The sequence below is a fragment of the Elephas maximus genome, chromosome 5, assembly GCF_024166365.1.
Source record: "Elephas maximus indicus isolate mEleMax1 chromosome 5, mEleMax1 primary haplotype, whole genome shotgun sequence".
Classification (NCBI taxonomy): domain Eukaryota; kingdom Metazoa; phylum Chordata; class Mammalia; order Proboscidea; family Elephantidae; genus Elephas; species Elephas maximus.
In genome coordinates, this window is record NC_064823.1 from 82,008,093 (window position 1) to 82,033,767 (window position 25,675).

The window sequence follows — 25,675 nt, forward strand, 5'->3', positions numbered from 1 at the left end:
TCAGGAGGGATCAGTCCCTGCAGAAGGACATCATGCTTGGTAAAGTAGAGGGCCAACGAAAAAAAGGAAGACCTTCAATGAAATGGATTGACACGGTGGCTGCAACAGTGGGCTCAAGCATAACAACGATCATGAGGATGATGCAGGACCAGGCAGTGTTTCGTTCTGTTGTACATAGGGTCACTATGAGTTGGAAGTGACTCAATGGCACCTAACTACAACAGCAACATAAATTAAATAGCTCTAATATTCCCAGGTTAGTATTCCCAGGAGCTAAGGACAAAGGTTATTATGTTTATGTCAACCTTGAAGACAAAATCTTAAGTAACTTAAGCTAGATATTATATGAAATATTTTTTTTAAAGAAAAGAAATAATCTTTATCAATTCCAGGAATACAAGAAATTTAACAGGTGTATTAAAGAAAATTTATCTGGTAGAGTCAAGGTTCTTATTTATTGCAACAAAAAATTTATGGATATTTTTAAAAGCTTTAAATAGCAAAGAATTGAATTTCTTGGTGTTAAAATAACAAAATTTTCTTTGTTGAAGAGTTAATTTAATCGTATAATCTGCCTTGAAGGTGAGGGTTCAGCCTCCCATTAGAATAAATTCCTGCGTGGAAAACTAAACCACATGGTTTTGAAAAAGAAAGCTAAGGCTTTTTTACCTTTAAGGCCTTTGGTTAAATAAGTTAGTGACCTATGATTAACTCCTGACGACTTTGAAACATCTGCGGAAAGCCACAAAAGATTTGTTCCTACTTCTACAAGGAAAAATGCTGAAAAGAAAAGAAAAAGAAATGGTTTGTTTAATGTGTTATAAATTCAAGAGACGTGCCTGATTTTCTTAGACTAAAAAATTCTGTGTTAATGTTTCCTCTTATGTTTTTGCCTGGTGTTAGAGCACAAGTACATACTACCATGTCTTAATTTTATTATTATTACGTTAATTACTAACTTGGTTGCAACTTTATTTCTTTTCAATCTAGAATCATCAGAGCCAGTGGTTTAACTGGGGAGTTCACATCATTTACCCATGGAGTTTTTTCTGTTCTGTTTTGTGTTACCATTCAGATGTTTAGAGACTTGATAATTTTGGTATATTCTTGGTATATCCTGAGTATATGGTATGATGTTTCAAGATTATTATGTGTTATATCTGAAGCTTTTTTAAAATAAGGCTAATAATTATGTTTAGAGATATTTTGTCTAAAGTTTTTTTTTATCAACCATGTTTTGCTTTTCATTAGTTTTATAATTAACTCCCATCAGGTCTTTTGCTTTTAAGAAATATTATTATTATAAATTAATCATGGCCATATTATGTTTTGTCATCTGCAGATAAGTTTCTACTTCAGTGACTTGCTGAAAATGCTTGATCAAAATATTTCAACAAAAATGAACTATATCAGACTTATGAAGAGGACAATAATATTTCAAATGTGGATACTATTGGACTAAATAAAAATTTCCAGGACTCTTATTTAGTAACTTACTGAAGTTTTTAGACTGCTATTGAACCAAAATTGCACAGAACCAAAATTAACTACATTGGACTGAGTAAACAAATAGAATTACTATAAGGTTTATATGTGAATATTGCTATGTTCAATGTTCTATTTTTTATATATAGGAAAACATTTTTATTTTCCTTTCCCTCTTTTAATATAAGAATTGGTTATTTCAATAACTAATAACATTGTGTTAACTGCAGAATATTCTGTGGATTAGAAGGGGTATGGCACATGTCAAAGTGTGAACTAAATATTTTCGGAATGATTTAAATGATTCTGCCCATGGACTCAATGATGAGAGACATAGCTCTTCAAAGTATAATGGGCCTCAACGTCCTTACCACTGCACAAAGAGGCATCTATGCTATTATTAAAACTTATTGTTAAGGTTGAATCATAACAATCCTGTTGCTTCCTTAACTAATACTATTCTCTATTTTTAGAATTTTTATTGTAGAATGCTGCATCTGCCATACTTAATTCCATTTTGGAAGAATATTTTTCACAGATTAAAGAACTCTTTGACAACCAGAAGTTAGAATTCCAAAATTTGCCTAATATTGCCCCCCAAAACTGAAAAAAAACAAACTCATTGCTGTCGAGTCAATTCTGACTCATAGTGACCCTATAGGACAGAGTAGAACTGCCCCATAGGATTTTCAAGGAGTGGCTGGTAGATTTGAACTGCCAGTCTTTGGTTAGTAGTCAAGCTCTTAAACACTGCCCCACCAGGGCTCCAATATTGTCCCAGGAGAATACATATTGGAGAAAACATTAATTGAAAGACTCCTTAGAAACTCACTAGAAAGGTATATACTTAGTCCTCCTCACTAACCCTTGTGCTGCCAAATTATAATGCTCTACCTATTCCAACTTAAGAAGGCTAGGCCTCTGCCTGGACATTAAACTTACAGAAGGACTTAAACTGAAGTTCAAATGCCCTTGTGGCCAAAAGCAGATGATGTCGAAGTAGATGGCTCCTCCCAAGACCATGGGACAAGATTTCATGCAACCTGCTGAAATTTTTTGGACTTTTTCTGATTATTGGTATTCTTATGATAGTTGCTTTATTACACACTTGTGGTATTATCCTTTATTTTAATAGCCTCTTTTACTATGTATGCCTAATACATTTGAACAAGCTACTAACTCCATTCCTATGGAAAAAAGTCATGTACTTAAAAAAAAAAAGCAAAAACAATTACATGACTTTGACCTCTCACCATAGGTTTGGCCTTATCATCATGTCAAGTGAGAACTCTTCTTTTGGTACAGTTCCTTACTCTCCCAACTCACTATTCTAACATCTGATGGTGCCGGATGTATAATTACAGTGTCTGGGGCCTTAAATATCTGTGGAGACAGACTACCATCCAATGAGAAAACAACTTGGCGAAGATAAGTTACTTTTGTGTGAGTGGTCAGAAAGATCTGAAAACCAACTTGCCCTGAAGATGAAACTCCCCGCACAGCAAGGCAGAAGATTTAAGATATGATCAAGGAATCTCTTTCTAATGAGATTCATGATCAAAAGGGGTGTTGAGTAAGAACACCTCAAATTAACTTAGGACTCCCAACATGAGATGGTGGCTATGCTAAGGTCTGGGGCTGAATCTCCATTTTGAGTCAAAAGTAACTTCTGCATCAAAAATGCAGCCTGTCATTTCTCTAACTCTCTACTGTACCCTGAGAAAATTACTTGGTAAGTAATTTTAAGGAACAACGTGATTTTGCTTGCTTGCTTAAGAATACAACCTGCTCAGAAAACCTGTTCCAAAACAATTCTCAGAACAGATGCTCAATCAAGAATTAAGCATGTCCTCTGTGCATTCACACAAAGAGGGTCTCATGATTGTTTTGAGGCCAGATGTACCCAATTTAATGATTACTTTGTAACTTTAAAGATTTTTAAAAATGTATGTAATCTCCTACCAATCAGATGTCTTCTCACTCAATTTTGTAACCATTACCTAAATGTCAACCAATCATTGAAGCTTTTTTCCTCTTTATTTTCTTGACTAGATTTGATGGATTTTTTTTTTCTCATTCAAAAGTTTATTCACAAATTGTTTTGTGACATTGGTTGTAATCCCCATGTAGTATCAGCAATTTCCCCCTTTCCCTTTCTACTCTGGATTCTCTGTGTCCATTGTTCCAGTTTTCTTGTCTCTTCCTGCCTTCTTATCTTTGCTTTTGGGCAGATATTGCCCATTTGGTCTTGTATACTTGATTGAACTAAGAAGCACATTCCTCATGTGTTATTTTTGTTTTATAGGCCTGTCTAATCTTTGGCTGAAAGAAAGACTTCAGGAGTTGTTTAAGTCCTGAGTTAAGAGGGTGTCTGGAGGCATAGTCTCATGGGTTCCTCCAGTCTCTGTCAGATCATTAAGTCTGTTTTTTTTGTGTGTGTGAATTTGAATTTTGTTCTACATTTTTCTCCTGCTCTGTTTGGGACCCTCTATTGTGATCCCTGTCAGAGAGGCCTGAGGTGTAGCTGCACAACATCTAGTTCTTCTGGGCCTCAGGCTGGTGGCGGCTGTGGTTCATGTGGTCCATTAGTCTTTTGAACTAATATTTTCCTTGTGTCTTTCGTTTTCTTCATTCTCCTTTGCTCCAAATGTGATGGTACTAATAGATGTATCTTAGATGGGTACTTGCTAGTTTTTAAGACCCCAGAAGCTACCCACCAAAGTAGGATGTAGAACATTTTGTTTATGAATTATGTTATGCCAATTGACCTAGACAGCCCCTGAGCCCATGGTCCCCAGCCCTGAGCTCCAGAAATTTGGTCCCTCAATGTGTGTTTGGATGTGTCTAGGAAGCATCTATGACTTTGCCTTGGTCGAGTTGTGCTGACTTTCCTATATTGTGTGTTGTTTTTCCTTTCACCAAAGTTAACACTTGCCTACTATCTAGTTAGGGAATTCCTCTCCATACTCCTCCCCTTCCTTGTACCCATCAAAGATGTTTTTTTCTTTTTTTGTGTTTAAACAATGGTTGTGTTTTTGTAATAGTGATCTCATACAATATTTGTCCTTTTGTGATTGACTTATTTCATTCAGTATAATGCTGTCTAGGTTCATCCATGTTGTGAGATGTTTCATGGATTCAACATTGTTCATAGCATTCTGTTGTGTGTATGTACCATAATTTGCTTATCCATTCGTCTGTTAGTGGACACTTAGATTGTTTCCATCTTTCCGTTATTGTGAATAATGCTGCAGTGAACGTGGATGTGCATATGTGTATTTATAGGACAGCTCCCATTTCTCTAGGATATATTTCTAGGAGTGGGATTGCTGTATCATATGGTATTTCTCTATCTAGCTTTTTTTATATCATCTTATTTGGGTTATTGGCTTCCTCTCCTGTTTTTCTTTTGTCAGTTTGGCCAGTGGTTTGTTGATTTTTTAATCTTTTCAAAGAACCAACTTTCGATCTTGACTGTTTCTGTTGTTTTTTTGTTCTCTGTTTCATTTATTTCTGCTCTAATCTGTATTATTTCCTTTCTTTTGGTGGCCATGGGCTTCTTTTGCTGTTTTATTTGTTTGAGCTGTAGGGCTAATGTTTTGAGTTTGAGCCTTTTTTTTTGATGTGTGTATTTACTGCTATTAATCAACCTCTGAGCACTGCCTTTGCTGTGTCCCAAAGGTTTTTGTATGATGTGTGTCATGGATTGAATTGTATCCCTCAGAAATATGTGTCAACTTGGTTATACCATGATTCCCAGTATTGTGTGATTGTCCATTTTGTGATTGTAATTTTATGTTAAAGAGGATTAGGGTGGGATTGTAACACCCTTACTAAGGTCACATCCTTGATCCAAGGTAAAGGGAGATAAAAGGAAAGGGAAGCAAACAGTGGGGGACCTCATACCATCAAGAAAGCAGTGCTGGGGGCAGAACGCGTCCTTTGGACCCAGGGTAGGGTCCCTGCACAGAGAAGCTCCTCACCCAGGGGAAGATTAAGGAGAAGGACCTTCCTCCAGAGCCTACACAGAGAGAAAGCCTTCCCCTGGAGCTGACACCCTGAATTTGAACTTCTAGCCTACTAGACCGTGAGAAAATAAATTTCTCTTTGTTAAAGGCATCCACTTATAGTATTTCTCTTATAGCAGCATTAGCTGAGCAAGACAGTGTATTTTCACTCTCATTTGATTCTAGGAATTTTTTTATTTCTTCTTTGATTTCTTCTATTACCCAGTTGTTTTTAAGCAAGGTGTTATTCAGTTTCCATGTATTTGATTTTTTTCCCCTTGCTCTTCCTGTTGTTGATTTTTATTTTATGACATTGTGATCAGAGACAATGCTTTGTATTATTTTGATATTTTAGATTTTATTGAGTGTTGCTTTGTGGCCTAAGATGTGGTCTATTCTGGAGAATGTTCCACGTGTGTTGAAAAATAATGTATACTTTGCTGCTGTTGGGTGGAGTGTTCTATGTATGTCTATGAGATCAAGTTGGTTGATCGTGGCCTTTAGATCTTCTGTATCTTTGTGGAGCTTCTTTCTAGATGTTCTGGCCTTTACCGAGAGTGGTGTGTTGAAGTCTCCCACTATTATGGTGGAGCTATTTCTCTTTTCAGTGCAGTTAAAAAAGTTTATTTTATGTGTTTTGGAGCCCTGTTGTTGAATGCATAGACATTTATTAAGGTTATGCCTTCTTGGTGGATTGTCTCTTTAATCATTATATAGTTTCCTTCCTTGTTTTCTATGGTTGATTTTTCATTATGGTCTATTTTATCTGAGATTAGTATTGCTGCTCCTCTTCTTTTTTGGTTACTGTTTGCTTGATATGTTTTTTCCACCCTTTGAATTTTAATATATTTATATCTTTGTGTCTAAGGTGTGTCTCTTGTAGACAGAATATTGATGGGTCATGTTTTTTTTTTTCTCCATTCTACTTTCTCTGTCTCTTTATGGGTTCATTTAAATCATTTACATTCAGTGTGATTATCAGTACGTATGAGTTTATTGCTGTCATGTTATTGTTTGTGTGTGTGTGTGGGGGGGGCCTGATGGTTTCTTTGTTCCTCTTCTTGTGCTGAGCTCCTTTTGTGAATTTTCTTTTCTTTTGTTATTATAGATTTTGCATTTACTGAGACTTCTTGTTCTTTTTTATTCTGATGAGTAGGTTTGTTAACTGTCTTTGTGGTTACCTTGAAATTTTTGCTTATATTCCTCAGTTTGAACCAGTCTTTTATTACTTGATATTACCTTGGCTTCCTCTCCATTTATTCCCTCTTTTATTTTTTTGATGTTGTCATTATTTACGGATTGATGTCTCTCTCTGTTTTAAGTCTTTTAATTTTGTTTTTATTATTGAGAGTTCTTTGCCTAGGTTGGTATTTGGCTGATGCTGTCCTATGTCCTAGACTCCGGTTGTTGTCTGATATTGTCGGTTCTCTTACCAAAGGACTCCCTTTAATATTTCTTCTAATTTTGGTTTGGTTTTTACTAAAGAATTTCTGTTTTTCGGGAAATGCCCTAATTTCTCCATAGTATTTGAGAGAGAGTTTTGCAGGATATATTATTCTTGGTTGGCAATTTTTTTCTTTCAAGGTTTTATATATGTCATCCCGTTGCCTTTTTGCCTGCATGGTTTCTGCCAAGTAATCAGAGCTTAGTCTTATTGTTTCCCCTTTGTAAGTAACTTCATTTTTCTAGAACTGCTCTCAGGATTCTCTGTATGTCTTTAGTTTTGGCAAGTGTGATTATAATATTTGTGAGTGACTTTCTTTTGGGGTCTGTTATGGGTGGAATTGTGTCTCTCAAAAATGTGCATCAAGTTCACTAGGTTATGACTTCCAGTATTGCCCGGTTGTCCACCATTTTGTGATCTGGTGTGATTATCTTATGTATTGTAAATCCTAACCTTTATGATGTTAATGAGGCAGGGTTGGAGCCAGTTATGTTAATGAAACAGTACTCAATCTACAGGATTATGTTGTATCTTGGAGTGAATCTCTTTTGAGATATAAAAGAAAGAATCCAGCAGAGAGGAGAGGGACCTCATTACCATCAAGCAAGAAGAGCCAGGAGTTGTGTATATCTTTTGGACTCAGGATTTCTGCACTGAGAAGCTCCTAGACCAGGGGAAGATTGATGACAAGGAATCTTCCCCCAGAGCCAACATAGAAAATTTCCCTGGGAGCTGGTGTGCTGAATTCGAACTTCTAGCTTCCTAAACTGTGAGAGAATAAACTTTGTTTCTTAAAGCCATCCACCTGTGATATTTCTGTTATAGCAGCACTAGACAACTAAGAAAAAATTTAGTACTGTAGTAGGGTGCTGCTCTAACAGGCATCTAAAACGTGGAAGTGGTTTTGAAACCATGAATGGGTACAGACTGGAAGAGTTTTAAAGTGTCTAATAGTAAAAGCCTACATTGCCTTGAAGAGGCTGTCGGTGGAATTATGGACATCAAAGACAATTCTGGTGTGGACTCATAAGGAAGTGAGGAGAGCTGTAACACCAGAGATGACACAGATGGTGAGAAGCAGCAGCTGAGAAATGGCAGCAGCAGAACCAGGAGACCAGTGTGAAATGACGCAGGAGCCAACCCACTGAGCAAGAGAGCGGATTGCCTTTGGATAGAAGGCTTCTTGGATGCCTCTGGGCACTAATCTGTAGTGATAGTTTTGCCAACCCATGAAGCAAGAGAGCTGAGTGCCCTCTGGCTGAGATTTACTGGCTGAGTGGGTTCCCTCTAGGTACTTACCAGTAGAGCTAAAGAGCTTTGGAATGCTTGCCTGAGCAAAGTAGACGCCGGGCCAGACCAAGAAGCCCAGGAACAAGGAAGCAGAAGCTGAAGAGTCAAGGAGCACAGGAAGCAGAGCTGCCTCAGTCTCAAAGGGTAGGGCCACAACCTCTTGGGTTTCAAAGAGTGGAACCACGATCTTCTGGGTCTCAAAGTGTGGTGCCATGGCCTCCTAGATTTCAAAGAGTCAGATCTTCATCAACTCAGCATGGCAGTTCCCGCATGGGAAGGGGGTGGCATATAGGGCTAGGTGGGGGTAGAAAGAAAAGACAGAGACAAAAAAAGGGTAGCCAGTGGGTGGGGGCAGGGCTGACCTGGGGACCAGCAGGAAGGGGGTGTGTGGGGCATAAGGCTAGGTGGGAGGTAGAAATTAAAGAAAGAAAAAGAAAAAAAAGGAGGAAGAAAGGGAAAAAAATCACATTTGGAACCAGTGGTGGGGGTGGGGTGGATCCAGAGTGGCAGTGGGTTGGAGGCTTTCTAGCCAAAGTGGTGTGGCATGGGCTTGCAAGAAGGGGTGAAGGTGGTGAAGGATGAGGGGTGGGAAAGCGTGTTTCTCTGGTTACTGGGTGCTCTGTCTCCTCTTGGGAGCTCTGTGAAGTTGCTTTCCTATACTCCCTGTCTGGGGTCATTGCTGGCTGTGTTCTAAGATGGCAATGCTGTGCCATGTTAGTTGGCAGGGGACTTGCATTCCATATCTCTCCTCGTCTCCTGATCAAATTATTTATCCCTTTATTTGATGCTTCGGGTTCCAGGATTGACATTTGTATCTGTTTAACTTAGTTTTTTGGGTCTTTGCTGCAGAGAGATGGCATGATGCGTCTATTTAGGGCACCATGTTGACTCCATCTTCTCCAATCACTGAATTTTTTACTGAAATTTCTTGTGTTTTTTTATAAAAACTCTCTGAACTGTCTTCTTCTCGAATCACTCAGTTAGGAACCCTCTGGACCTTGTGATTCCCAATTTGCAAATTCCTCTGCCTTCCAGTAAAAGCGCTTTACTTTTAATTTCTGCCAGACTCAGCCATTTTGCTCTACAATAAAACTAAACCATACCTAGTACCCTGCTGGCAGTTTAATATATAGCATTGAGTTCCCAGGCTTGCAGCCATTGTGATTGGGTAGAGCTGGGAAAGCAATGGGAAATGTGCAGGACCAATAGACAACATCTGGTTATTGTTCATTTCATATGCTCAATCCCTAGCATCCTAGTTCTATTTCTCAGCATTTAGAATTGTGAATTGAATTGTGATGTTTATAAACTGTTTGTTTCTAATTAGTCTGCTCTAATTATTCTTTTGTCCTTGTGTGGCTCTATATATTGAGTGGAGAAAATGCATGGTTATATGCATAACAGAATTTTTTATTTTGGGTCAACTAATAGTCATTTTTTTTAATAGTCATATATTTAGTGAAAGCAGAGGACTTGAGACCCAATAATTACAACGCCATCAACTGTCTGGGATGGTAGAATAATAAAATTGCAAAAACAAAAACTAAACCCATTGCCGCTGAGTCAATTCTGACTCATAGCAACCCTATAGAATAGAGAATGACAATAGAAATCATGATAATAATAAAGCTAGACATGATGATAATAATCACTACTGCTTATCTTTACTATGTGTTGGCCCTGGTTATATGTACTTTATGTCTACTAACTCATGTGGTTCTCACCACAAGAGTATGAAGTAGATACAATTACATTTCCATTTTATAGATGAACACACTGAAGTATCAAGTAATTAAATAAGTTGCCCAACTTCATACAGCTAGTAAGTGGCAGAACCAGGATTTGAACCCTAAGTCAGCTCCAAAATTGGTGCTCTTAACTACTACAAAACATGCAGAAATTCTAATAGTCATAATTGGATTTTTAATTATTCCTTTATCTTATGTATATTTTATTGAGTGCCAACAAAGTAGAAAATACTTAATTCTGTCTTCTGTTTACCCACTGTATTTTGTGACAAAAGTAGTGGTTATTATTTATTGAGGGTTTCCTATGAACCAGGCACTATGTTAAAAGATTTGTAGGCAATATATCATTCAATACCCAGCTCTATGAGGTCTGGAGTCCTGGTGGCACAGTGGTTAAGAGCTTGGCTGTGAAATGAAAGTTTGGCAGTTTGAATTGACTCAACAGCAATGGTTTTTTTGTTTGTGAGGCCTAGAGAGATTAAGCAATGTATTAATTAAAGTGTTTGTTGTATTAAGTAATGTATTCATTTTCATAGTGTTAGGAGGTGGCAGAGCCTCGATTCAAACTCTAGAGCAGTGCTTTCCAATATGGTAGCTACTAGCCACATGTCACTATCAAGTGTGTGAAATGTGACTAGTCTGGATTACGGTGCACTGTAAGTATAAAATATACACCAGATTCCAAAGGCTTTTCACACTCTGATGCATCTGTGAGATGCTATAGTGTGAAGTAAGACATAAAACCTCATTCCCAGCCTTCATCTCTTCCTAGGAGTTCATCTAAATGTTACTGAGGCCTGTTTACAATGATTGAAGAAGGTTTTGTTGACTGTAAAAGACTTGAGTTGGGAAGTGGGTAGTGCTGGGGAAACTCTGAAAGGATAGGATAAACTTGCATTTCTTAGAATTAGAAGCTGCATTTTTGGGGCAGTGGTCAGATCCGTCTTGCTGGAATGATGTGTTGTTTTGTTGTTGCTGTCAAGCTGGCAGCATTTCAACATGAACAGTCTTATTTGACTCCATTGCGGTGGCTATTGTGTCAATACATATCATTGAGGGTTTCCTTCATTTTTGCTGACCCTTTACTTTATAAAGAATACCCTGATGGCATAGTGGTTAAGAGCTATGACTGCTGACCAAAAGATCAGCAGTTCAAATCCACCAGGTGCTCCCTGGAAACTCTATGGGGCAGTTCTACTCTGCCCTGTAGGGTCGCTATGAGTCAGAATTTTCTCGACAGCAATGGGTTTGATTTGGTTTTTTGGTTATTTTATAGATGTGTTATAGTCAGGGATATTACAAGTCATCCACCCTGGCTTAAGTCAAAAGGGGGATTTTATTGGATGGCTGCAAGGCTGTCTCCAGCAACACGATCAGAGAGTACAGCTGGACCTCAGTTGGGACTGGAACCAGGGGTTGAAAACCGGGCAGGAACAAAGGAAGCTGCTCTTTCTGGGCTTGCCTAATCAATCAAGTCAGTTCCTGTCTCTGCTTTATTATTCTGCTTCTCCAAAAACATGGTGGAAAATGGCCTCACAGTACAAAAATTCACTTTACTGGAATTACTGGGTCCTCACTTAAAATTCCCTGGAGGGAGAACATGAATGCCTGGAGTTCAGTCAAATACTCTCCCCTGGTCCAATTAATGTGTGAGAATATGCAAGTTAAAATGACAAGCGCCTTTAATTTCTTACCTCCTCTCACATCATACATGGCATATGTGGATAGTTTTCTCAACAATTTTGCCTCTCAGAATATTTTAAAAAATTCCTTTACACCTCCACAATCATGCCACATCTCTTAATCTAGTAAAGCAATATAGCCAGATATTTTATTTAAGGATGTTTGTGATCCAGGGGTTCTCAGAAGTCCTCTTGGTTTGGCCAATATATATGCCTTTTATTGTGCCCACCTTTTATGTATAAAAATGAATTAGACTCCATAGCTTTTCTTCTCTCTCTTCCTCTCTCTCTCTTTTCAACACTCTTTCACTCAGCCCATACATATAGATAGTTTGGTAATATTTTGTCAGTTTGTCTTAGAGTTGAATTAAGGGTTCTGGAAAACAAGGACTATGTTGCTTGTCTTTATATTCCTAATGCTGGTGCATAATAGACATTTTATGAACATGTGCTGAATGAATGAATGAATGAATGGCACTATATTTTCTATACAAAAATATATAGATTTTGCATTTTTATAATATCCTCTCCATCACCTGTTCTGTGATCCTTTTCTAACGTGCCGGTATTGTTTTTTAAATAACTTGTGATTTGGACTTTCTTAGGTGGGAAAAATATTCACTTAAAATGATATTTAAATACTCAAAATTTCCTGTAAGCGATGACTGTGGTTGAATTGCATCTTTTCTTTGATAGGATTTTTCTTAGTAGGTATCCTAGACTGGGTTCTCTAGAGAAGCAAAACCAGTAAAGTGAATAAGTATATACAGAGATTTATATCAAGGAAATGGCTCATGCAGTTGTAGAGGCTACAATGTCCCAATCTGTGGGACAAGATAGAGGGTTCTCCAGATTCACATAGTCACAGGGACTGGTGAACCCAAGATCGGCAGGTCAGAGAGCAGGGCTCTTGCTCTCAGGCTGTGAAGATTGATGAATCCCAAGATCAGCAGGCAAGACTGCAGAGGAGCTGCTAGCTTAATCTCAAGAACCAGAGGTCAGACAAGCAGAAGCCAGCTGCAGGATCCAGAACGAGCAAAAGCCCACAAGCCTTGTCAGAATGTCAACTTATAATTGATGCAGGCCACCCACCCAAAGAAACTCCCTTTCAACTGATTAGCTACTCATAGCAGATCCCATCATGGAGGCGATCACTTTATATCAAATCTCATCATGGAAGTAATCGCAACATCATCCAACTGACAAACCACTGAAAATCATGGCCCAGCCAAGGTGACACACAACCTTAACCACCACAGTGGGGATCAAGCTTATATACTCATTCTACAAATGATTTCTCTGAAGGAAGTCTCTACACTAGAGAAGACTAATTCATTCCCTTCTAGATCTGTGTCTTGTGATAGGTTTTTGAATTGAATTATGCAACCATCTTTCACTCTCTGTTTATGGCTCCTCTAAGCTTTCTTATCAGTCATGTTTCTGAGTACTATTATTGCCCAGAAAAATACAGGATGAAGTGTCCAGTTCAAAGTCTGCTACCATAGGTCTAGAACAGAAGTAGGTATTTTTGGCTTATTTAGCTGTTGACAGCATCACATTCTCTGGGCAGTAGCCAAATCTCTGCTCCACATTATGCTATGAAATGAAAACTCAGGAGTAAAATAACATTGCCGCCAGTTGGAACTTTCAAACCTTGATGATAATTATTAAAAACTGTTAGCAGTCCAAATTCTTCAGCAGTTTAATGCCATAAAAATTAAACCAAACCTTCACTCAAAGGTTTCTAATATAATTCGTCTATACTACCATTGTTATTAGAGAATGAGTTTAACTGATTCGCATATTATATGTAAATTATTACATAAAAGAATTGATTGAGATTTCTGTTGGTCCCACCTTTTAACTATTGTGAAAAGTGCTACAATGAAAATTGGGGTACAAGGGCAATTACATTTTTTGTTTTATTACTGTGGACATTTTCAAACATATACAATAATGGAGAGAATAGTATGATCACTCACCCAGCTCCAACACTCACCCACAATTTGCTGAGCTTTTCCATCCACCTTCTACCTCCAACCACAACGCAAACACACTTTTTTCTTTTGTTTGGTTTCTTTTGGGGCATTAAGTTTTTTAAAAAATTAATTTTGTTATTGTTGTTCGATATATACAGCAAAACATACACCAATTTGATAGTTTCTATGTGTACAATTCAGTGACATTGATTCCATTCTTCAAGTTGTGCAACCATTCTCACACTGCTTTTCTGAGTTGTTCCTCCCCTATTAACATAAACTCACTGCCCTCTAAGCTTCCTATCTAACATTTCCGGTTACTGTTGTCAAATTGATACCATACAGATAGATCTCGAAAAAGCACAATGCTCAAGGTAGGCATTCTTTACTAGTTAAGCTAAATTATTACTTGGTTTTAAGAAGGCTTCAGGGTTTTTTTTTTTAATTAAGGTCAAATTCACATAATATAAAATTAATTATTTTTAAAGCAGACAGTTCAGTAGCATTTAGTACATTTACCATGTTGTACAACCACGACTTCTATCTTTTTCCAGAACGTTCTCATCAACTCAAAGGGAAACCCTGTACTCATTAGAGTCACCTCCCTTCCCCCAGCCCTTGACAACCATGCCTTTGTCTACAAAACATGGTTCATCTGTACAGTGGAATATTACACAGCCATAAAGAGAAATGAAGTCCTGATGTATGCCATGATGTGGATGAACCTTGAAAACATCATGCTGAGCAGAATAAGTCAGTCTCAAAAGGACAAATACTCTATGATCTCATTTATATGAAGTAAACAAATATGTGAAACCAAAGCTTGTTGGTGGTCACCAGGATGTGGAGGAGGGGAAAAGAAGGAGTTTTTTCTTAGGGTGTATTGAGTTTATGTTAATGGAATAATTTGGAAAGAGATAGTGATAATGGTTTTACAACTTGAAGAATGTAGTTTAGTGTCACTGAATTGTACATGTAGAAATTCTTGAACTGGTGAATGTTTTATTGTATATATTTTTCACCACACGCACAAAACAGGTAAATACCTTGTGTGAAAGATGGAAACCTGGCGCCATGCGTGAGGGGCCTCAGAGCCTACAAACACAACAAAATGGTGCCACCCTATGATATGGTAATCTCCCTTTTATCACCACATGGAAGATGGAAGCTGTTGATGCCCAATCTCTCCTGACAATAACAACCACAATGGCTCCCATGAAACATAAAGAGGTTGGGTTGGAAACATTCTCCAACAATTTGGAAAAGGAGGGTGAGAATCGTTGTACAACTCAAAGACTGTAATCAATGCCACTGAATTGTACATGGAGAAATTGTTGAATTGGTGTAGTTCTGCTGTGTATATTCTCAATGATGACAACAGAATAAATGATTAAAAAAATAAAAGAATTGCCACCTATACCAAGTAAATTCATTTTTTTCCTACTAAACATAAAATATGGAAAATTGCCAATGCTCAGTTGAAAGATATGGCTTAGTTGTTACATAGTGAAAATAATAGTAATATACACCACATAATGCTTCTAGTTGTTACATAGTGAAAATAATAATAATATACACCACATAATGCTTCCTTTGTGCTAGAAACTTTACATGCTTTCTGCAGTTTAACATCCCAGTGACTCATGCCATTTTACAGATGTGGAAACTGATGTACTCAGGCTAAACAGTCAGTAAGTAGCATAGCTAGTATTTGAACTCTTTCCTGTATGGTTGTAAAGCCTTTTGCTTTCTAAGCTATCTTTTTTTCAGTTCTTCTTTTCTTTAAATGCTTAAAAATTAAAATACATAGATTGAATATATTTTTGTATATAATGAAGCCTAAGGATATTTTTTTCTTGATATGATGATGATATGTTTGCTAAATATAACTTAAACTGTGATGATAGGAGCCTCCACTGGCTTTGTAGCTGAAGCCATAGTGTTCCCAAGCTATTTTGGAGTATTCCAATGGCTGCCACATGTGTCCTTAGGGACAGGGAACAGGATATACAGGTCCTTCAGCTCTGGCTTTCTGCTGTGTCTCTGTGTTGAGTCTCTCTGATGTCTCAAGGCCTCACTGCCTCCACACCAGGGCCCTGACTTTGGCATATAAGACTAAAGTTGAGACTGTGCACTCAGTTTTCTTTATAGCTCTGCTACCCTTAAAATTAAACACTGCATTTGATTTTCAGCACAGACTGCAGGATTTAAGATTGTTTTTAAATTCTGCCTCCATCCGTCACTTTGTCATGGTGCGGTGGTTCGTGTGTTACTATGATGCTGGACGCTATGTCACTAGTATTTCAAATACTAGCAGGGTCACCATGGTGAACAGATTTCAGCAGAGCTTCCACGCTAAGACTAGGAAGAAAGGCCTAGAGATCTTCCAAAAGTCAGCCATAAAAACCTTACGAATCACAACAGAATATTATCTGATAAAGTGCTGAAAGATGAACCCCCTATGTAGGAAGGCACTCAAAATATACAATGGTCACAGCAATGGACTGGGACATACCAATGATCACGAAGGTGGCACAGAACTGGGCAACGTTTTGTTCTGTTGTACATGGGTTGCCAAAAGTTGGAGCCGACTCGATGGTAACTAACAACAATGATTAAACTCTGTAAGGGAGTTTCTGACTGAATTTCTAGTTAGCTAACCTGAGCATGTAATTTCCTTTTTTCAAGGATTCTAAATCTACTAAATAGATCCAGACAATTTCACAATCATCATACTTACTATAGACCCCCCTATCGATTGTCACTGCTAGCACATATGCCAATGCCTTACCTTCCATTTGCTCCTTACCTCAATCCACCACAGGAACGTCTTGGTAATTATAATGCTATTGCATGCCAGGGATCATTACCTCATATACCAGCAGCTATGTGGCCCCTGTCTCTGTCTGACCAAGAAAGACTCAGTTCCATAGTCATATCCTGCAGGTCTACTTTCTGGGGCCACTTTTGGTAATGACTGCCTTGCCTAGGTTTCCCTCAAAAGCAGTGCCTGAGATAAGAACTCGCATTCAGGTTTATATGAGAAAGCATGGAAGTGAGAAGGGGAAAAAGCCAATCCAAGGGTGAAACACTAGGGTCTAATCCTTCTAGGGGCCCTTTGAGGAAATGTTTAGAATGTGCCTCAGAATCATCTGCCTGAGAGACAGACAGGAGATTATTTATTTACTGCTTCTTGGCCAAGAGTTACTCTTTGGAGTTAACGCTTCCCATTTCAAGCCTTGAGAGTGATTGAAATGATTGGTTTGCAGCCATCTATAGGGTCGCTACGAGTTGGAATCGACCCGACGGCATTGGGTTTGGTTTTGGTTTGCATGGCTTGGCGGTGGCAGAGAGGCCAGAAAGTGAGCAGTTCATTTGGGGCAACTGACACAAGGCGCCTTTAGGTTATAACTGAGCGTAGTTGACTGCTTCGGTAATAGCTGGAGTAAAAAGGAGGATGGAGAGAATGTGAACTGGGCCTCAAGAGGTGTCAGGTATAGATACAAATCAATTATGCAATAGTCAAACAATAGGGTGCTTCCTAAACTCTGCGTTATTTGGTCGTAAGTCACACCACATATGGGACAGTAGTGGCTCAGTCTTGGTTGGGGTGCTCCAGTTCGTCTTCAGTTTCTTCTCACCAAGCATTCACAAACCACAAATACAGATTCAGGGTCACATTATTACACAAATGTCAAGCGTTTATCTGAACTAATTCCTAATTATATTTCTGTGGCTAGTACTCAACATGGATATATGTTTTTGGTGTAATACCCATGGTTTTCAGAAGATGCTCCTCTGTGGGCTAGATGAGGTAGAAATACTACATTTTTGCACAAATAATGAGTACCTTATATGTTTTTTGCCAGCCATGCAACCCCCATGTGCATTACTTTCCTAGGCGTGCTATGAGTGTTATATGTATGGGTACTTTATGTGGGCTCCAAGTTGTGAGAGAACTTGAGAGCAAAGACATATATTTCCAATGTTGTTGTTGTTGTTAGGTGCCATCAAGTTGTTTTCGACTCATAGTGACCCTATGTACTATAGAACAAAACACTGCCCAGTCCTGTGCCATCCTCACAATCATTGCTATGTTTGAGCCCATTGTTGCAGCCACTGTGTCAATCCATCTTGTTGAGGGTCTTCCTCTTTTTTGCTGACCCTTTACTTTACCAAGTGTGATGTCCTTCTCCAGGGACTGGTCCCTCCTGATAACGTGTCCAGAATACATAAGAGAAAGTCTCGTCATCTTCACTTCCAACGAGCGCTCTGGCTGTACTTCTTCTGGGAGAGACTTGTTCGTTCTTCTGGTTGTCGGTATTCAGTATTCTTCACCAACACCATAATTTCAAAGGCATCAATTCTTCTTCAGTTTTCCTTATTCATTGTCCAGCTTTTGCATGCAAATGAGGCAATTGAAAATACCATGGTCAGGTGCACCATAGTCCTTAAAGTGACATCTTTGGTTCCAATGGTGGGGGTGAATGCAGATAGATTTACTTGAGAGATTTTTCCCATAATACCATCCTCTTGGCAGGGGAGGGGATAGAAAGGGGAGATGACATGTTGTTTGGAGAAGCGTCACAGATGGTTTTGGAACACCCCCACCCTATTCCCCTTTGAAAATACTGACGTGGGTGTAATTGCCCGATGGTTAGCTGGAATTTTACAGATTTGTTTGCATCTTCCTTATTGTGTTCCATATGGTTCTTGTAGTAATATCCAAGGTCAGGGGCGGCAATGTGGTATGAGGGGAGCTGTCGACAAAGCTTCCGCAACAGAGAAATTGTGTGATTGGACTAAGACACAGGCAGAATACTTGCACAGACTTCTGTGTTATGTCAGCTTTTAAAAATCCATAGCTGCCTTCTGGTCTTTTGGCCATTCGTATTGAAGATCTCATCCCTCTCACTGTTGTTCTTAGCTGCCTTAGAGTTGGCTCCAACTCATGGCAACCCTATGAACAATAGAACAAAAATATTGCCTTGTCCTGCACCATCTTCACGATTGTTGGTATGCTCAAGTTCATTGTTGAAACCACTGTGTATTTGGAGTGCCTTCCCACCTGGGGAAACCCTGGTGGCGTACTGGTTAAGAGTTCTGATGCTAACCAAAATGTTGGCAGTTCGAATCCACCAGGCGCTTCTTGGAAACCCTATGGGCAGTTCTACCCTGTTCTATAGGGTCACTGTGAGTCCGAATCGCCTTGACGGCATTGTGCTTTTTTTGGTTTTCTAACCTAGGGGGCTCATCTTCCAGCACAATATCTGTTATGATCTATAGGGTTTTCTTTAGCTAATTTTGAGAAGTAGATCATCAGACTTTTCTTTTTAGTCATTAGTCTGTCTTAGTCTGGAAGCTTCGCTGAAACCTGTCCACCATGGGCGACCCTGCTGGTATTTGAAATACTAGTAGAATAGCTTCCAGCATCATGGCAACATGTAAACCACCACAGTATGATAAACTGACAGATGAGTGTAGCCTCTACCACACTAAAGGGTCTTAAAGTGAACATACTTTCCTAAACCCAAGTCTTGAAGTTGGCAATAGACAGTTTTCCATCCTGCAGATTATCTGTATGCATTGGGAGTCATTTCCTCCACCTACCCAGCCAGTGTGGCCTCCCGGGATGTTTCTCTTGGCAGGAGCATCTTACATCTGGGCTGGTTATTAGTAAGTCTCTGAATTATTTACGCCAATGCTCTCTTTCATCAGTATGAATTGTCATGAATTGGTTGTAATCAAAGTGATTTAGGTTTGAGGAACAAAAGAGTGGGGGACGTTTTTTAGTTTAATGTTGTAACTTGTTGGATTTTTTTGTTGCTCGCACAGCATGCTTGGTAGGAGAAGAAGTTTGCTGAGTTGGAAGGAGCACTAGATTCGACATCAGGAGACTTAGGCTCCTGGTCCTGCCTTCCCACCCTGGACTTAAAAGTTCAAAGCCTTAAGGTAGCTTAGCAATCACCCTACCTAATATTCTGATACTTCAGCTGAGCAAGCACAGGCCACGGAGCTTCATAGTAGAACTAGAATTAGAAGCCAGGCAGCTGAATCCTTCCTTTGCTCTGATCTACATGATCTTGTTGATCTGGGCATTTATTTATCTCATCTTTTCTGGGGCTTTAGTTTCCTCACCTTTTAAAATAAGAGGCTGTAGGGGAGCATAGAACATCAGAAGTGGAAAATGACTTGTCTTAGTTTGAGTTCTTCCAAAAGCAGACTCTGAGACAAGGATGTGAATGAAAGTATTTTATTTTGGAGGTGATCCCAGGAAGCAACATGAGGGTATGGAGAAGTGAGACCAGGGAAGATAGGAAAGCCAATAAAAGGAGCCTTATTAAGAGGGTTATCACTATGGGCAACTGGAAGCTCACTATCTCTGGGGGCCCTTTGGAAGACTGTGTGGAATATGCCTCAGAATTTTCCCGTTGAAGGTTAAGAAAACTGTGATATTTATATACCAACTCACTGACCCTTATAGATTGAGGGTGGCTCTGGTGGCATTAAGTTCCCAGCAGTGTGGCCTGCCTGGCACATGCCAGCCTAGCGGGCATGTTCCTGTGTTCAGTCAATGCCTGTAGGCAGAGAGATGCAGCAAGACAGGCACAGAATCCATCTGCAAGTGACCTCTGGGGTGGACTGAAGGGACACATACAACGTGGACAATGGCTACTATAGCCCTGCCCTCACACAACATTTGAGGGTCTTGTGAAAATGCAGATTCTGATTTGGTAGGCCTGAGGTGGGGCCTAGGGATCTGCATTTACAGCAAGGTCCCAGTGATGCTGAGTAGCAAGGGGCACATACTTTTTCATGAATCCAGGTCAGTTCAACAAATAGTTATTGAACACCTGCTGAGCTAAATGCTGTGCTTGACAGGTAATAGCAAGAGCAGAACACAGGGGTTAGGTGCTACAGCCACTTTACTAATGAGCTAAGGGTTTGTCCTGCTTTAATTGTGCCTGATTGGAAGAGCTCACTCCACACTTATTTGCTTTAAGAAACAGAGGAAGGTAGGACTCCTGAACCATTTCTGTTTTCTTGGAGAGAATTTCAGCCTACTAAAAATAGTAGAAGCCATTAGCAAAGCCCTTCCTCTATGTATATGTCCAAGTGTCTTAGTAGCACTCTCTGGAACCGTGGTTTTCATAAAGCCCTTGCTCACTTTAGTGTTTTAAAATTTAAAAAAAAAAAAATCTGAAGCTGTAATAATAATAACATTTTTTAATACTTCAGAGCTTACAAGGTGATTTCCAGCACATTATCTCATAATGTTCCTTGCAGGCCTGGAGAAATCATCTACAACTGGCATTTGAAAATAAATGTGTTGCACTTCAGGGTAGGCACGTTACACAGCTGGGTACATGCTAGTCCAGATCCAATGGTAATGAAAAATGGCTGTGAAGAAGGCTCCATAGAAACGTATACTGTGTCCTGGGGCACTGAGACAGGCTCTACATGAGCCGGGAAAACATAGTTCAGAGTTACTGCAGTGAGTTTCGTACTAAAACTGTGAAAATGTGAAAGTTTCTACAGGGATCTCATGAAAACCATTGGTCTCTGTGCAGATCTTCCAGTTTACTCTTTGGCTTTTCAGTCTGTTGAGAGGGTTTGGGGCATCTGTACGCCCACACTCAGGCCAAGCACCAGAGTGTGGCTTACGCACAATGGCCACTTGGCTGTCAGCCTCTGAGTGTACAGCCAACGGATTCAGCAAGTCAGAGAAGAAAATGCAAATGAGATGGTAAAGATTTACTTTAAGGATTGCATTAAAACAAAACAAAAAAACCCAAACCCATTGCCGTTGAGTCTATTCAAACTCATAGCAATGCTATAGGACAGAGTAGAACTGCCCCATAGGGTTTCCAAGGAGCGCCTGGTGGATTTGAACTGCCAACTTTTTGGTTAGCAGCCAAGCTCTTAACCACTGTTCCACCAGGACTCCAAGCATTACATTAGGGGAGCATAAAACCACCTAGCTACGATGACTTTCATGGAGATTTAACATAATATTCCCACAAACTTGAATTGTTTTATCATATGCTGTCAATACAAAGTATGAAGTATACTAGTCCCTAGGTGTCACAAATGGTTATGTGTTTGGCTGCTAGTTGAAAGGTTGGCCATTCAGACCCACCCAGAGGAGCCTCAGAAGACAGACCTGGTGATCTGCTTCTGAAAGGTCATAGCCTTGTAAACCCCATGGAGCAGTTCTTCTCTTCCAACATGAGGTCACCATGAGTCAGAATTGACTTGGTGGCAACTGACAACAACAACAGATAAAAGAACAGATTTTATTTATAATCATGTTAAATAATTTTATTTAAAATAACCAGTAACTTTGAAATATTAGAAGAGAAGCAGCTGGATGTGATTCATGAATATTTTATCATTTAGGATGCTTTTTTTGCTATCGGAAATGGAATATTAATTTAATGATGCATAAATATAAGGTTTTATTATTTACATAGCATAAATCTGGAAATAAGTGGTTCCAGGTTTGTTAATTCAGCTGCACAGTTGATGTCTGGGCTCTGGATCAACTTCTCTGCTGTTCTTTTGGCTTTCTTCTCATGGTCACAAAATGGCTGCCACAGCTCCAAGCATCATGTTTTCACACAACTGAATCAAACAGGAAGGAGAGAGTTTCCTTTATACTTCTTTTTTTAATCATGAAGAAAAATTTCCAGATGTCACTAATAAGTTCCCCTCAGGCCATTTTGGCAAGAAGTGGGTCATACTCCCACTCCCAAATCCATCACTGGCAGAGGAAATAGGGGAAATAGGATTAGCATGATTGGCTTGACTAATTATGTCTCACCCCCTAGGCCTGAGTTAGGGACCAAACTTCTTGAGCACATAACTTCTTCAAGTCTGAACAAAATAATTGTTTGTTAGCAAGGAAAAAAGGAGAAATGGCTTTTGGGTAGCAACAAACATTGTCTGAAAATGCGCATATTTTCTATTGTTTCTCTAAAAGTTCCTCTATTTCCTTTCCAAATGAAATGCAGGCACATTCAGGGGTTAGAAGCAAACACTGAAAAAAATTACAACTTGACTTCCTCCTGAGTTCTATAGAAGCATAAAAATACTTTGTGGAACACACTGGATTTCATTCAGGTTTGGGTTCTATATAAAAGGGAAAATCTGTCTAAAGCCCAACTGTGGCATGTGTCCCTGCCATACTGCTGCATGCCTGGGGCCTTCAGATGCTACGTGGAAATGAAGTAAGGCAAGGTTTGGGTTGATTGCTATCTTCATGTATGGTGGGACTATAAAAGATACTTTATTTGAAATAGGGTCAATTTCATGTGGGCCATCTGAAAAACAGAGTGATTCTAACTGCCGGTGACTCCCCCAACCCTTTGTACATTCAGAGCATTCTAACTCTGCCCAGTTAGTTTCTTCTTCCACCTTCACTCTCCCAGGTGTGCTGTTTTCTTCACAGATTGACTGTTTGAGTTTTTATTATTCACTCACTTGTTCATTTCACAAATATTTACTGAGGGGTTATAACATTCCAGACATTGTTCTAGATACTTGGAATGCATCAGTGAACAAAATAGACAAACTCCCCTGTTTTCATGGAGTTATATTCCAATGCGGGGAGGGAGAATGGATAATAAACATAATTGTGATAAACCAAAACACCAAACCTGTTGCTGTTGAGTCGATTTCGACTCATAGCGACCTTATAGGAGAGGATAGAACTGCCCCTTAGGTGTCCAAGGAGCGGCTGGTGGATTACAACTGCTGACATTTTGGTTAGTAGCCAAGCTTTTAACCACTGCACCACCAGAGCCCTCTTTTTAATGAGCAAATTATAATATATGCTGTTTTTAGCTGCTGTTGTATTGGCCCCGACTCATGGCGATCCCATGCACAATGGAATTGGACCATTGTGATCCTCAAGGTTTTCTTTGGCTCATTTTCGGAAGTTGGTCTTCAGGCCTTTCTTCGTAGTTTTTCTTAGTCTGGAAGCGCCACTGAAACCTGTTTAACATCACAGCAACATGTAAGCCTTCACTGACAGATGGGTGGTGGCTGTGCTTGAGGTACATTGGTTGGAAATCAAACCCGGTTTCTCACATGGAAGATGAGAATTCTACCACTGAGCCACCACTGCCCTCATAGTAAAGATGAGAACTTTTATGAAAAAGGGGGAGATGGATGTGTGGTTAGGCATCAGTTTAAGAGGGGATGCTCAGAGTAGGCCCCATTGAGAAGGCCTTATTGCTGATTGAGCAGACTTGAAGTAGGTGAGGGAGTAAACCAGGTGGTCATCTTGAGAATGAATGATCCAACATAGGTACAGTGAGTGCAAAAATCCTAAGGCAGCAGCACAGATGATACATTCCAGGAAGAGGAAGGAGGCTAGTATGACTGGAGAGGGGTGAGCAAGGGGGAGAGAGTAGGTGATAAGGTCAAATTAGGAAATTAGAGTGCCTGGTTTTTAAGAGCTTTTATTTTGAGCAGAGGAATAATATGATGTGACTTAAAATTTTAAAGGAGTACTCTGGATGCTGTGTAGAGAACAGACTGTGAGGGCATAAGAAGGTGGGGTGGAGAGAAGCAAAGAGACCAGTTAGGAGGCTATACCAGTGGTCCAAGAGAGAGCCGATGGAGGCTTGGGCCAGCGTGGTAGCAGTAAGCGATGAGAAGTGATAGGATTCTGGATTTCATGTGGGATATTTTGATGTAGATTTAGAAAATGCAGCCAACAGAATTACTACCGAGTTGAACATGGGGTTCGAAAGAAAGCAGAAAGTTAAATTTGATTTCAAGGCTTCTGTCCTGAACAATTAGGTAGACAGAGTTGACACCAACAGAGAATTGAGAGGAGTAGAAACACAAATGGCATGAGGGCAAAGTTACCAGGAGAAGTTTATGGAGGAATTTTTTAGGTAAATTTGGAGATTGAGAAAGGACAAAGCAGCGGAGAGGGAGTAGATACAAGGGAAAGAGGACTTAAAGAAATATTACTGTGGGTAGGAATTCATCCTTCTATGAATTAAAAAAAAAACAGCTAAGAACGTGAGTTATTGATGTGTAGAACTGACGTCTGGTCGGTAGCCAGTGTATCTTTAACGTTGTTCTGAGTGCTGTGGCTTCTACTGTTGATCTCCCCAGTAGGCATAGTACTCCCCTCACCCTCTAGTTACTAAACGTATCCAGGCCCCTGGGAGCATTCTGTGGATCTGGCAGGATGTTGGAATATGTGGAGCCTCCATGCCTAAGGTTATCTCAAATTCCAAGACTGCTGCTCAAACTTCAGCCATCATATCCACATTCCAGCACACAGGAGGGAAGAAAACTAAAGAAGAGGGTGAGGGCAGTGCTAGCTGGTTCTTAAGGATGATTCTCAATAGCTACCTCATGATACATTTGTTTATAGCCCTGTGATTCCTGCTCAATCGCGTGGCTAGCCTAGCTACAAGGGAGTCTGGGAATTGTAGTCTTTAATTTGAACAGCCATGTACTCAACTAACATTTCTAGTACTATGGAAGAAAAAAAGAACAGATATTGAGGAACCGAAAAAGGAGCCTCTTCCAGGCCTGTGGCCCTCCGTATAAGTGGAAAATGGACTAACACTCATATGACTGTTTTTGTTCTTGCTATTTATTTAGCTTGGAATGTTCTTTCTTGGCCCTTGCAGTTCACATAGCCTCCAATTTCTCTGTTGTCTATTGAAGTTTTACTCACCTCGAAAGCCTAATTCATTATATTATTTCCTCACAGGAGTCTTCTTGGATTCCACCAGGAAGAACTAACTTCTCTTTCTGTTCCTTACAGCACTTTTCTCCTACTTTTATTACAGCAAAAGGTTTCATCCTGTATCACATTATCAGCAGTTGTTTATTTTTTTCCTACTAAATTGTAAATTCCCTGAGGGTTGTATCCTGGGTTTAATCATCTCTGAATCAATACAGTACCTGGAATTTTACACAAAAGAGAAATAAACTTATATCTTGTTCAAACCAATGTAGTTCTGCACTTTTTATCACTTAACTAATATCAGATCCTCCCCCTCCCCTT